The following is an 11,644-nucleotide window of genomic DNA, read 5'->3' on the forward strand; positions in this document are numbered from 1 at the left end:
TAAATCTTTTAGAAGGAAGCAAAGGAATAAAAATAACCAAAACCAGTTGCCCAGCAGGGAGCCAAACTCTGCCCCTGATCTCTGTCACCACTGTGACAATAAATGTCTCTTCAATTAGTTGGTCCACAAATGTCAGAATCTATCCCAACCCAAATCTTTTGATAAAGAAGTCTGGTGCATGTTTACACTGAATGACACTGACCAGCACACTGCAGTTAGAGCTACGGGAAGACATGCAATCACACAGAGCTGTGTCTCTTCCATTGGAACTGTACTTACTATATGGGATTTTTTTAACTGAAGTTTAAAGCAAAGATGTATTGTGTATGTCTATATTGTGCAAATTGACTTGTATAATAACGTGAGTTCAACTCGGGGATCATCATCAGTATCCCAAGATGTATAAGGAGGTTGTGGATTGTGTTTTACCACAATATTCTATACACTGTAACTATTCATTTTCCAACAGTCTCTTGACACTTGCTTCATCTAAGCAGGACAGACTACCAATCCTAATCAAATAGGCCTTTTAAAGTTAGCACTACTTCTCAAACATATCTGCTGCCAGTAAATAGAAAAACACTTAATATCTTTGCCAGTGATTTGAATATCACTCAAGTATAACACTTTGTTCACTCATTGTGTTATAATTTAAAAGTGGGCACGGTCTTTGCTAAAACAAGATGAAATAATATTCTACAGTTTGTTTTCATTATGAGCTCAGAGATTACTGTTCATTTTATAAAAAGAAAACTTCAGCTGGGCCTGGCATGGCAGTACGCGCCCTTAATCTCAGCACTTCTGAGGCAGACTCAGATGGGTCCCTGTGAGTTTGTAGAACAGCCTGCTCTATATAGCAAATTTAGGTCAGTAAGAGCAACAAAGTGAGACTCTGTCTTGAAAACAAAACAAAACAAGCAAAAGTAACAACAACAACAAAAAGAAAAAAGAAAACGAAAGAGAAGAAAAAATGTTAAACTTCTTGTTTCATTTTAGCTCCATCTTTGTAGACAAGGCCACAAAGCCATTTAGGGACATTACCAGAAGTATTGACTTCCAGTTGTGGATAAAATGTATACTTAAATATGTCTATTTTTTTTACTGTGCCTTTAAACTGTAGTCTGTGTTTCAGACATGGCATCAGGAAAACAGCATTCACCTGGAGTCCTCTTGGAGCAAATGACAGGATCTTCACTGCACTTCAGTCCATCTCCACTGTCTGTGACACTAGCAGGCAGTATTGCAGTTAGGAAGCAGGTGTACATGCCTGTACCACACTTAATTGCAGGGTTGTAATTTAGCCATGTTTAAAAGTTTCCATGCTGCATGTGTTCAAGTATTTCACTTTAGTGAGTTAATGTCTATTCATGCATAATCAAAATTTGAAGACCTTCCAATCTTTACTAACCTGAAATATAAATGAAAATATCTAATAAAAGTTGTTTATTAAAAAAAAGCAAATAAAATGTCTTTTACCATTATCAACCAACAAAAGGGCCACATATTATTTCAAAGAAAACTAAAGTAGATGTTTGATAAGTTAACTATATACATTTTACCACTTTGTGGGGTATAAAATGTTTCTTGCCCTCAGGATATAAAGTAAATAAATTACTTAATAAAAGAAAATAAAAATAAAGGATATACTTGTTAAAGAGGTTTTATATGTGAGTCTAATACACTTCAGAAAAATATATAAAATGGTAAATACATGCCATTCAAATTTGCAGTAGGAATAAAAAACAACAAATAAACTAAAATTATTCACCAATTACCTAAAATCTATTTCCAAAAGGTGGAAGTAATAACAGGATTTAATCCTGAGCTCTTCGTGCTTTTGTTACAGCACTGAGGACCACAGGTTTAAAGTGAAGCTTAGATGGAGCCTTGCTCCGTGAGCTCCTTAGCAACAGTGGCATTGTTGCCAGGCCCAGTGTTCAGCGGTGCTCTACGCAGACCTGTTCCTTCATCCTAACAGGATGAGCACACAGAGCTATGCTTCCCCTTTCTCTGCACCCATCAAATGTTCTACTCTTAATTTCTAAAGGGCAAAAGAAGCATTTTTTTAATTTGTGACATCTATGTTATCATATACAATTTATGCTTTTCAAATCTTTCAGAAGAGTGATATTTGTGGAGTTGGTCTTGGCAGCTTTTTTATTAGCCTGGAAAGGAAGAGGAAAGATACTGGTCTGGTGTCTCCGAATTTGGTGTTGAAGAGGTGAGCAGGCCCCTATGGACCTCTTTGCAAGTGCCAGGTGATATCTTCGATGAGTTAAAAGATATGTGAATGTGCACAAACACACTGCAATACTGTGCTCCACACTCTGAGGTTATGGTCTATGTACTACTGTGTAGTACAGTAAACTACTGAATTTCCTGAATTTAGACTTCTTCCTAGATGGAAATCAACCAAGGAATTTGACTCTATACATCTGGCTATTTTATTTGTCTTTTTAAATCACTTTTAATATATAGGGGGAAAAATAAAAACTATCTGGGCTCCAGAGCATAAAACACAGAGTACTTTTATCAGTATTTATTTTATGAGTATGAAACTTTAGTCCACACATACGTATACACACCACATATGTGACTCCTGCCCTCAGAGGTCAAAAGAAGGCATTGAATTCCATGGACAAGGAATCACAGACAGTTGTGAGCCACTAGATGGGTTCTGGAATCTGAAACCCGGTCCTCTGCCAGATCAACAAGTGTTCTTAGTCACTGAGACTTCTCTCTAGCCTTCATATAGAGTGCTTATTAAGGGAATAATTAAATACTGGGAGAGTTGTGCTTTAAAATTAGTTTTGAAGCCACTGTTTTGTGTTGTTAGTTTTTAAGCAACTCATCTGTGCTGTGTCTACTAACCAGGGAATGAGCCAACAGAGGATGGACAAATTATATGTTTTAGAATAATCACTCCAAAATAACTGAGAGAACATAGAGATAAATCAGTGGCATGACGTAGTGTTAGTTGTGCTTGCAATTGAAGCAGTACAGGAACTGTGCATGTATGTTCTTCCTGGTGCTTAGCAGGGACTGTTCTGTAACTGTGTGCTTCTGGGGCTCACAGTTCCTTCAATAAGACATGACAAGAAAACAGTGAGAAAATGAACACTTATGAGAAAGCATCAACCATCTCATCACAGGGAAACTGATGATGAGACACAACAATAATAGAATCCGTGCAATTATGTGGGATTCACATGGCATTCACGTTTTCTGGTAATTACTCAAAATCTGTTCTTATGTTAATCTGAAAAGCTTTCATTCTCACCATAGTGAGTTGATACAGCCAGCTTTAAAACAGATAGAGCATTCTGACCTCTGGTTAGAGGCACAATAGAACTGCTAAGAAACCAACACTGAGACCTTTCTTACATTGCACATAATTTGTTAGAGCTTTAAAATACATGGTTTTCCCCCACCACAAGCAGAGTCTACTTCATAAGTCCATATGAGAAAGCCTAAAGTCAGAAAGGCCAAATTTATGATGTCACTGGAAAGTCACATGAAGATTACATGAAGATGGCCTGTTTTGTCTGCTTGGGATGTTACGTTCCCTTGCACCACATGATAAAATTATGATGTGAGTTTTTTTCTCTCTAAGATTCATAGTTTATCACATGGATGCTAAGACCCAGTACAAGTAAAATAAAAGCCAGGCATCCCTTGTTCATACAAGGATGGTTTGCAATTACACATTTTGTTACATCTTCAGAGATAAAAGCTGTGTGTTCAAGTGATTAAAGGATGCTTTTATTTCTACTTAAATAAATGCATAATAAAGCACATATAATTCATAACAATTTAGGCCCATTACAGGGGTCTAGCTTCTTTTTTATATGGTTACTAATTAAAAGAGTATTTCTGCCTGATTCTTTGACATAAAAGTTTAATGAATAAAAGATTCTGATATAAAAATGAAAATAGGAACACAAAGTTGCAAGCTGTTGGGTTTCAAGTGTATGATGAAGATTAAGGACAGTCAGGAAAGAGCTATGCAGAGAAGAAATGGACAATGGCTCTAAGTGACGAAGAGGAGTTTTAAAGTTTCTCTCTCTCTCTCTCTCTCTCTCTCTCTCTCTCTCTCTCTCTCTCTCTCTCTCTCTCTTGTGTGTGTGTGTGTGTGTGTGTGTGTGTGTCTGTCCACCACTTGTACATGAGTATGCAGGCACTGAAGTGCAGGTGCCAACCACAGCTGGATTTGCAGGGAGAGGGGGGATTGTGAGTTGATCTCTGTAGCTGCTGGACTAGAACTGATACCCTTTGCAAGAGCATTAAAAGCTCTTAACCTTTGAGACATCACTCCAACCCTTGGAAGAAGAGCTTTTGATGGAAATTTGAAACACTACTAATCTCTAAATTGGTGGTTGGGGGGGGCACATTCCCAGTTGTTCCACCATCTCCCCAATTGGAATGTAATTTCACAAGAGTAGCTTTTAGCAAATGAGTGATAAGATATTTTAATATAATCCTGAATATAGGTTTAGATTGAAAATGGGAATTGGGACCATAATTAATTATGTTGCCAAGTTTTTTAAACTCTGAAAAGTCAAAGCGATGAAAATGACATTTCATAGGGTTGCAGACCTCTACAACATCCCAAGTTAAAACTGGTAAAACGACAGTATCTTTTTTGACAGTTTGATTAATCCCATATGCGGAATGAGTGTGCGGAATGAATACAGTTGTGGTGTTGGCCCTTTCAGAAACCACTGTAATAAGAGACTGACATAAAACCAAGTGAGTGTAAACACTGACTTGAGCTGGGGTGATGGCCTTATTAGCACTCTTAATACTTAAAAATGAATAATAATAAATACCGAAGGTCCCCAGCACACTCTGCTTAGAATGCGCATTGCCTCTTGCATCCATCAATCACTCTTTCAGGATAATAAAGCAATTCAAACACAGCATCCAATCCTCAGCAACTGCTCCCTCGGGAGGGAGCGATGTTTTATCTGTTTTATCTCCACTTCTTTGAGCTCGCAGAGGATTTTACTTGCTTAAAATGGTTCAGGAAATGCAGTGGGTGTCCTATTTATTACCATTGATTACCCCCCCTCCAAGTGTCTCAAAGGCACTTAGAAACCCCGAAGGAGGAGATGGGGAGGTGTGGAGACCCCCTTCTCAAAAACAAAACAAAACAAGAAAACAAAAAACAAAAAACGAAAAAGCGGGCCACAAAGCAAGTAGGGGGAGGGGTAGAGAGAAAAGGAGGTTATGTGTTGGAGACCCCTCAGCTCAAGGCAAATAAACAAATAAAGCATTCCTTGGAATTTAGCGGGACTAAAAGAAGTAAACAAACCGCAACCCCAAGTTACTTAAAAGAACTCTGTTTAAAAAATATATATGTTTGTGTGTGTGTGTGTGTGTGTGTGTGTGTGTGTGTGTGTGTGAGTGAGTGTGTGTGTAAACCAGAGACTTTTAAAGGTTTATTCTCCCACTCCAGGTCTTGGTTTCAGGGAGCTAACGGTCCCCAGAGCAGATAATGGACAGCTCCCTGCAGCGACAAGGAGGAGGGTGGTGACCTGTGGGATTGGGGTGAGCCAGCTCTGAGCCACCCTTCTGCAGCTGGAGCGACCGACTTCAAGAATTCTCACACCTCGGCCTGGGACGGGGAAGAGAGTTTGAGAATGAAGCTCGAGCGACAAAATGAAAGAGCGCACCAAATCACAGTTGCGAAGCGCCCGCCTGGGAAGAGCGGAGCGGGTCTGTAAGCTAGCGCTTTAACTCCGGAGGCTCCCTGCCGGCGCGACAAGGAGAAAGGTGGCTCGGACTAGAGAGCTCCAGCTGGCACACACACACACTGGAGAGGTCACCACACAGGGTGGCCGCTGTGGTGGAAGGAGGGTGTCCGGACCTCCGTAGCTACTCTGCTAAGTTTCGGAAAGTGTGAGCGGGACCTAGACCACCCAGCTTAGGGAAGTTTCTTTAAGGATGCTGGTCTGCGTGGCAGAGGACAAATGAGGAGAAAGCGTGGGGTCGCTGGGCTAGTCCCAGAAGATTCCTTCCACCACCGGGCAGCCACCGTCTGCATGGAGCCCACCTCTGTGCTCCACTCCGCGAGTCCTATAAGCTTCGCAGACCCACGCTAGTGCCCCCAAACACCTCCCGCCCCACCACCCAGTCCCGCAGAACGAGCACATATGGAGAAGGAATTTGAACCCGGGGAGAGAAGCAAGAGCTCACCGCCAACCGGCCAAAGTCAGTGCCTAGGCAGGGCTAGGATAAAGCGGGCGGTTCCGGGGATCCACTCCAGCCCGATGCAGCGTGTCTACCTCCCCAGCACTGTCGCTGTCTGCCCACCAAATACATCAGTGACCCAGCCACAGACCGACCAACCCAGTGAGAGCTGCCCACGTCCGTGTTCTAGAGAGTCTCTGGTCGCTCCCTTCCCTGTGTGAGGATACACCTCAACCCCGACCATAAACCAGCCCTTAGATGCAAATGCAGTCGGGCCAGGTCCGCACCGGCGCAAGAAGGCGCCCGGGGAGGTGAGAATTGATTCGATCTTGCTCCTTACCTTAAAGAATTTGTTTTTTCTAGTGGGAAGAAGAAAGTTTAGTTGGTTGGTTTTTTTTTTCTTCCCGGGGGTGTGTGTTGTGCGGAAAAAGCCCAGGTCCGGGGATCCTACCAAGATGTCAAATACCAGGATCCACGAACCAAGGGGACGTGCACGCTAGGGCGAATGTAATGCCCAACTGTCCCAACTTTGTGGCGGGCGCTGCAAACTTCCAACACAAGCAGAAGGCCGGCGACACGCAGCCGCAGAAGTTGCTGCGAAGTGGCACAGACGGTGGCGCCAGCCCGGGGGTCTCAGGACAGCTCTGGCCGGTGCGGGCGCTGAGTGGCGGGAGGATACTGAACGCGCCCGTGGAGCTGGCACTGCCGGACCGGCTGGCTCGCTAAACGCCGGCGCGGGCTGCAGAGGCAGAGCCCGGTGCACCAGCGACAGAGGCGGCGGCTCATACGCGGCTCGCTAAGCTCTGCTCTCTCGCCGCTCCGGGCAAGGAGTGTGCGCTGGCTCCTGGTGTCACTGCAGAGCTTGAGCCTCTGCCCCTCCCAGCCCTCCCGCCGCTGCCCGCTGCCCCGCCTTCCTCTGCCCGCCGCTCCCCCTTCGTGCCTCGCGCCCTCTCTCCCGCTGCGCGCCAGCGTGCAACACACACACACACACACACACACACACACACACACACACACACACACACACACACGTTCCTTTGCTGCCTCTCTCGCGCATACACTCCGGTCCAACGACCAAGCACTCACACAAGACCCTCGTGGGGCTGCGGTCTGGTGGGGGTTGGGGGTGGTCACAGGACTCATTGCTTTCTTTAGGTCCCTGCTACCGGGGGTGGGGAGAGGGGTGGGAGGGCGCCTTTGAGACCCCCAACAATGATGCACGACTAGACGCTCACGGGGGACCATCTCAGTGTCCAGAAGCCGGGGAGCACAATGGAGAGGAACTCTGAGCTTGGTTAGTGATCCGGAGTGTTCAGTTGGAAGGCTGGAGGTTGGAGGAAGCAAGCGAGCGAGGGAGCGTAGAAGGCGACTCTTGCAGACCGCCTGCCCCAGACTTCACTCTGGAGCGTTTGCCTCTACAAATTCAGCCTCTGGGGCTTGAAACTCAGCTGCTGTTTTAACAATTGAAAAAAATGACCCTACAGGACCAGTGAGGCCCAGCAAAACTTGGAAATCCATTAAAGCTGACTAGGTAATTATGGTAAGAACTTGCTTAATTAGCAACCTGGCCTGAGCTTGGGTGTGTGTATGGAGTAATATTTAGAAATCTCATTTTCGTGACTGAGAACCTAGACTAACAAGTCTCTTTTCCCTTCCTTCCTTCCTTCCTTCCTTCCTTCCTTCCTTCCTCCCTCCCTCCCTCCCTCCCTCCCTCTCTCTCTCTCTCTCTCTCTCTCTCTCTCTCTCTCTCTCTCTCTCTTTCTTTCTTTCTTTCTTTCTTTCTTTCTTTCTTCAGACTCTGGCTTTTAGGGAATCAAGTTCTAAGAATATACTACACAGGATTCATTAATAGTGTCTGTATTGAAAACATGAAAACACTTATCTACTTCCATTGTCACCAAAGCAAAGATAAGATGAAATTCAACCTTATCGAACCCTCATTTATAACTATAAGCTTTCTGTTAAATGCCTTTGAAAAGCAAGCATCTTACAGAGGGCAGTTCAGCCCACTTTCCAAAGTTCTGCTGCTAGGGGGTCCACTACTACTCTAGGTGAGTTTGTTAAATGCTTCCATGTTGTGACATAGTTTAGTAAAAGCCATAAAAGGCTTAGAAGGTGCTGGGGTATAGATTTCAGTGCAGAACTCTGGAGTATGATGGAGTCCAGGCAAATAAGGATGGGGGAGGGGAAGGAGGAAAGCACTCCGCTGAGAAGTAAATGAAGAGGCTGGAACTTGTCAGAGTACGTGGGTGCCCTGGGAACAGGGAGAAGTTAGGTGTGGCTGCATTGCAGGTGCAGTGAGCAAGGCCTCCCACCCCAGGCTCCAGGCTCAGGGAGGCAGAACTTCTGAAGGTGACTGTTGTTTGGAAAATGATTAAAGTTGTTAAGAGGAAGCGGATCATAAGGTTGGTGTCATTGGGTACACATTTAGAAAGGTCACTCTGATACCTCTTAGGAAGACAAATAAGAGTGACTTAATAGTGAGGAAACTTCTGCAAAGTAGAAACAAAAACAGGTCTCGACCAATGAAGCTGAGAGGCTGGGGCCATTTCAGATACATTTAGAATTTGCTGACAGGGGTTAGTAAGCCCTTATAGGAAGGTGGAAGAAAAGGGTTAATTCTAAGTTTTCTGGGTGGCACAAGACAGACCATGGTGCCACTAGCAAGGAGAAACAATACAAAGAAATAGAGAAAGGTATAGAGATGATAGAAATATACCGGTAGAAATAGATAAATGCATATATATTTGTGTGTATAAATGGTCATGTTTTCTGTTTGTGGAGCAAGGGTGTTGATAATGTCTGAATTCAACATTGTGTTGGCAGCTGGAGAGGGAGGAAGGCTTTTGAGAGAGGTCAGGCTGGAATCTGGGGTTATCAGCATTCAGGTGTTTTATAAGTCTGAGAGGAAGAAGGAAGTAAAAAGACAGGGGAATGATCACGCCAGGACACTAGTCTTACAGAAATAGGGAGAAGAAGAAAAAAGCCTGGCAAAGATAGAGACCATAAAGAAAGCCAAACAAGGAGAGGACAAAGCCAAAGGAGTTAGGGGTTGGTTGGTGACTCTTCTAGGATGTGACAGATGGATCAGTATAATCCAAATGAAATGGGATTTCATTTTTTTAAAAAAAATGGCATAACAGGAAGAGTAATTTTTAAGTTTATAAAATGTTTATTAATTAGTGGTGTGTAGGTGTGTCGTTATGCATGTAGGAATAGTCCTTGAGAAGGCCAGAAAAGGATGTGCAGTCTTTCAGAGCATGCCCAGTGTAGATGCTGGGACTGAACGCAAGTCCACTGCAAAAGTAGCAAACCCTCTTAAACCCTGAGCCACCTCTTCAGCCCCCAAGGGAAAGGGAAAGGGACAGTCGCCATGCCATTTCACTTTGCTCTCATGTGTCGTCCCACTGCTGTTTCTCTTCCCTTTATTTCTCGGTCACTCCCAATTCTTACTTTATAACAGTTTATCCACCACCTTCTCTATTTCCTACTAAGAGCTCTTCCTGCTATCTTATAGTTTCTTTTCTAGTCTTGTGACCCATAAACATACACATATGTAAGCACACACATATATGCATGCATATAAACAGTGTCAAATCTAGGTTCTATATATGAGCAAAAACAGAGCACTTACCTTTCCCAGTCTCCTTATTGGGCTTAGCATAATGATTTCCAGGTGTGTCCATTTTCCTGTGTCATGATTTTATTTTTGTTTATGGCTGCATAAAATTCCATAAAACATACCACATTTCATTCTCACAGGTATTGTGATCAATAAATACAGATATGCTAGCATCTGTGGTATGTTGAATCAGGGTCCTTTGGGTACATAGTCAAGAGTGGTATAGCTGGGTCACAAGTCAATTCTATTTTGGGTTTAAATTTTTTTAATTTACTTATTTTTTTTAATGTGTATGGGTGTTTTGGCTACAAGCACGTGTAGGCATCACTTGTATACTCGATTGTGGGTCCCTGCACCTAGCTGCCATTATGCACCAGCTGGGCGGGGGGGGGGGGGGAGGAGCAAGGTCTGAGGACCTGGTGAGTACAGCAGGTATGAACAGCCCAAGAGACTGTTTTAGAGGCCAGCTCCTCTATTGGAATAGGAGGGCTAGCATATACAGCTCAGGTCAGGAGGGAGGGGAGGAGAAAGGTCGAGGGAAGAAGTACTGCAGCAGAGTCAAGCACATCAGCTAGATTAGCAGACTGCCAGTCACATGGTTTCTGAGAAGCTAGTCGTCTGGTAGGGAAACAGAAGCCTAACTGGCTTTAACAGGACATGGCCTTTGTCCCTATGGAGTTGAGTAGGCCCAAGGCTAATTTGGGTAGGGAGCAGCCTTATTACTGCCATGCTCACTGAGAGATGTCCCTGGTCTTGGCAACACTCTACTGTTCCTTATCTGACTTGGAACATCCACCTGATGCATGCAGCGACCAGGAGAGGGCATCAGATCTCCTGGAATTGGAGTTACATTTGATTGCTAGTCACCCTGTCTGTGCTGAGAATGGTACCCAGGTCCTATAGAACAGCAGCCAGTGCTCTTAACCACTGTGCCATTTATCCAGTCCCATTTATCCCATTTTCAGTTTTTTTTTCCTTAAACGTCGTTATAGACTTCCATGGCCGCTCTACAGCTTTACAGTCCTACCAGTGATAAACAGAGTTCTTCTTTCCTAAACTCACCATCATTTACAGTCATTTGCTTTTCTTTCTTTTTTTTAAAAAATTACTATTAGTTTTTACAGTCCAGATTTTATTCCTCCCCTATCCACCCTCTGACTGCTCCATATCCTGTACCTTCTCACCCCACTCTCCACGAGGATGTCCCTACTTCCCACCCCACCCCCACCCCACCTGAACTCTAAACTCCCTGAGGTCTCCAGTCTCTTGAGGGTTAGGTACATCATCTCTGATTGAACACAGACTCAACAATCCTCTGCTGTGCATTTGTTGGGGGCCTCATATCAGCTGGTGTATGCTGCCTGGTTGGTGGTCCAGTGTTAAAGAGATCTTGGGGGTCCAGGTTAGTTGAAACTGCTGGCCCTTCTACAGGGTTGCCCTCCTCCTCAGCTTCTTCTAGCTTTCCTCTAATTCAACCATAAAGGTCAGCAGTTTCTGTCCACTGGTTGGGTGCAAATATCTGCATCTGACTCTTTCAGTTGCTTTTTGGGTCTTCTGGAATGTGGTCATGATAGGTCCCTTTATGTGACCACTCCATAGCCTCAGTAATAGTGTCAGGCCTTGGGACCTCCCCTTGAGCTGGATCCCACTTTGAGTCTGTCCCTGGACCTTCTTTTCCTCAGACTCCTCTCCATTTCCATCCCTGTAATTCTTTCAGACAGGAACAATTAGGGATCAGAGTTGAAACTGTGGGATGGCAACCCCATCTGTCACTTGATGTCCTGTCTTCCTGCTGGAGGTGGGCTTTATAAGTCCCCTCTCCCTATTGTC

At 44.2% G+C, this 11,644-nt stretch overlaps 1 protein-coding gene across 1 annotated transcript in view; it reads right to left on the reverse strand.

The window, feature by feature from the left end:
- Ndnf (neuron derived neurotrophic factor) overlaps window positions 1-7,004 on the reverse strand; it is a 33,103-nt gene extending 26,099 nt beyond the window's left edge. The window contains exon 1 of the mRNA XM_021165797.2: window positions 6,533-7,004. The gene's annotated coding sequence lies outside the window, so the exon portion shown is untranslated. The remainder of the gene's footprint in view (window positions 1-6,532) is intronic.
- Between the last annotated feature and the right edge of the window lie 4,640 nt (window positions 7,005-11,644).

This window comes from Mus caroli, unplaced genomic scaffold, assembly GCF_978045245.1.
Source record: "Mus caroli unplaced genomic scaffold, Mus_caroli_1 scaffold_7, whole genome shotgun sequence".
NCBI classification, from domain to species: Eukaryota; Metazoa; Chordata; class Mammalia; order Rodentia; family Muridae; genus Mus; species Mus caroli.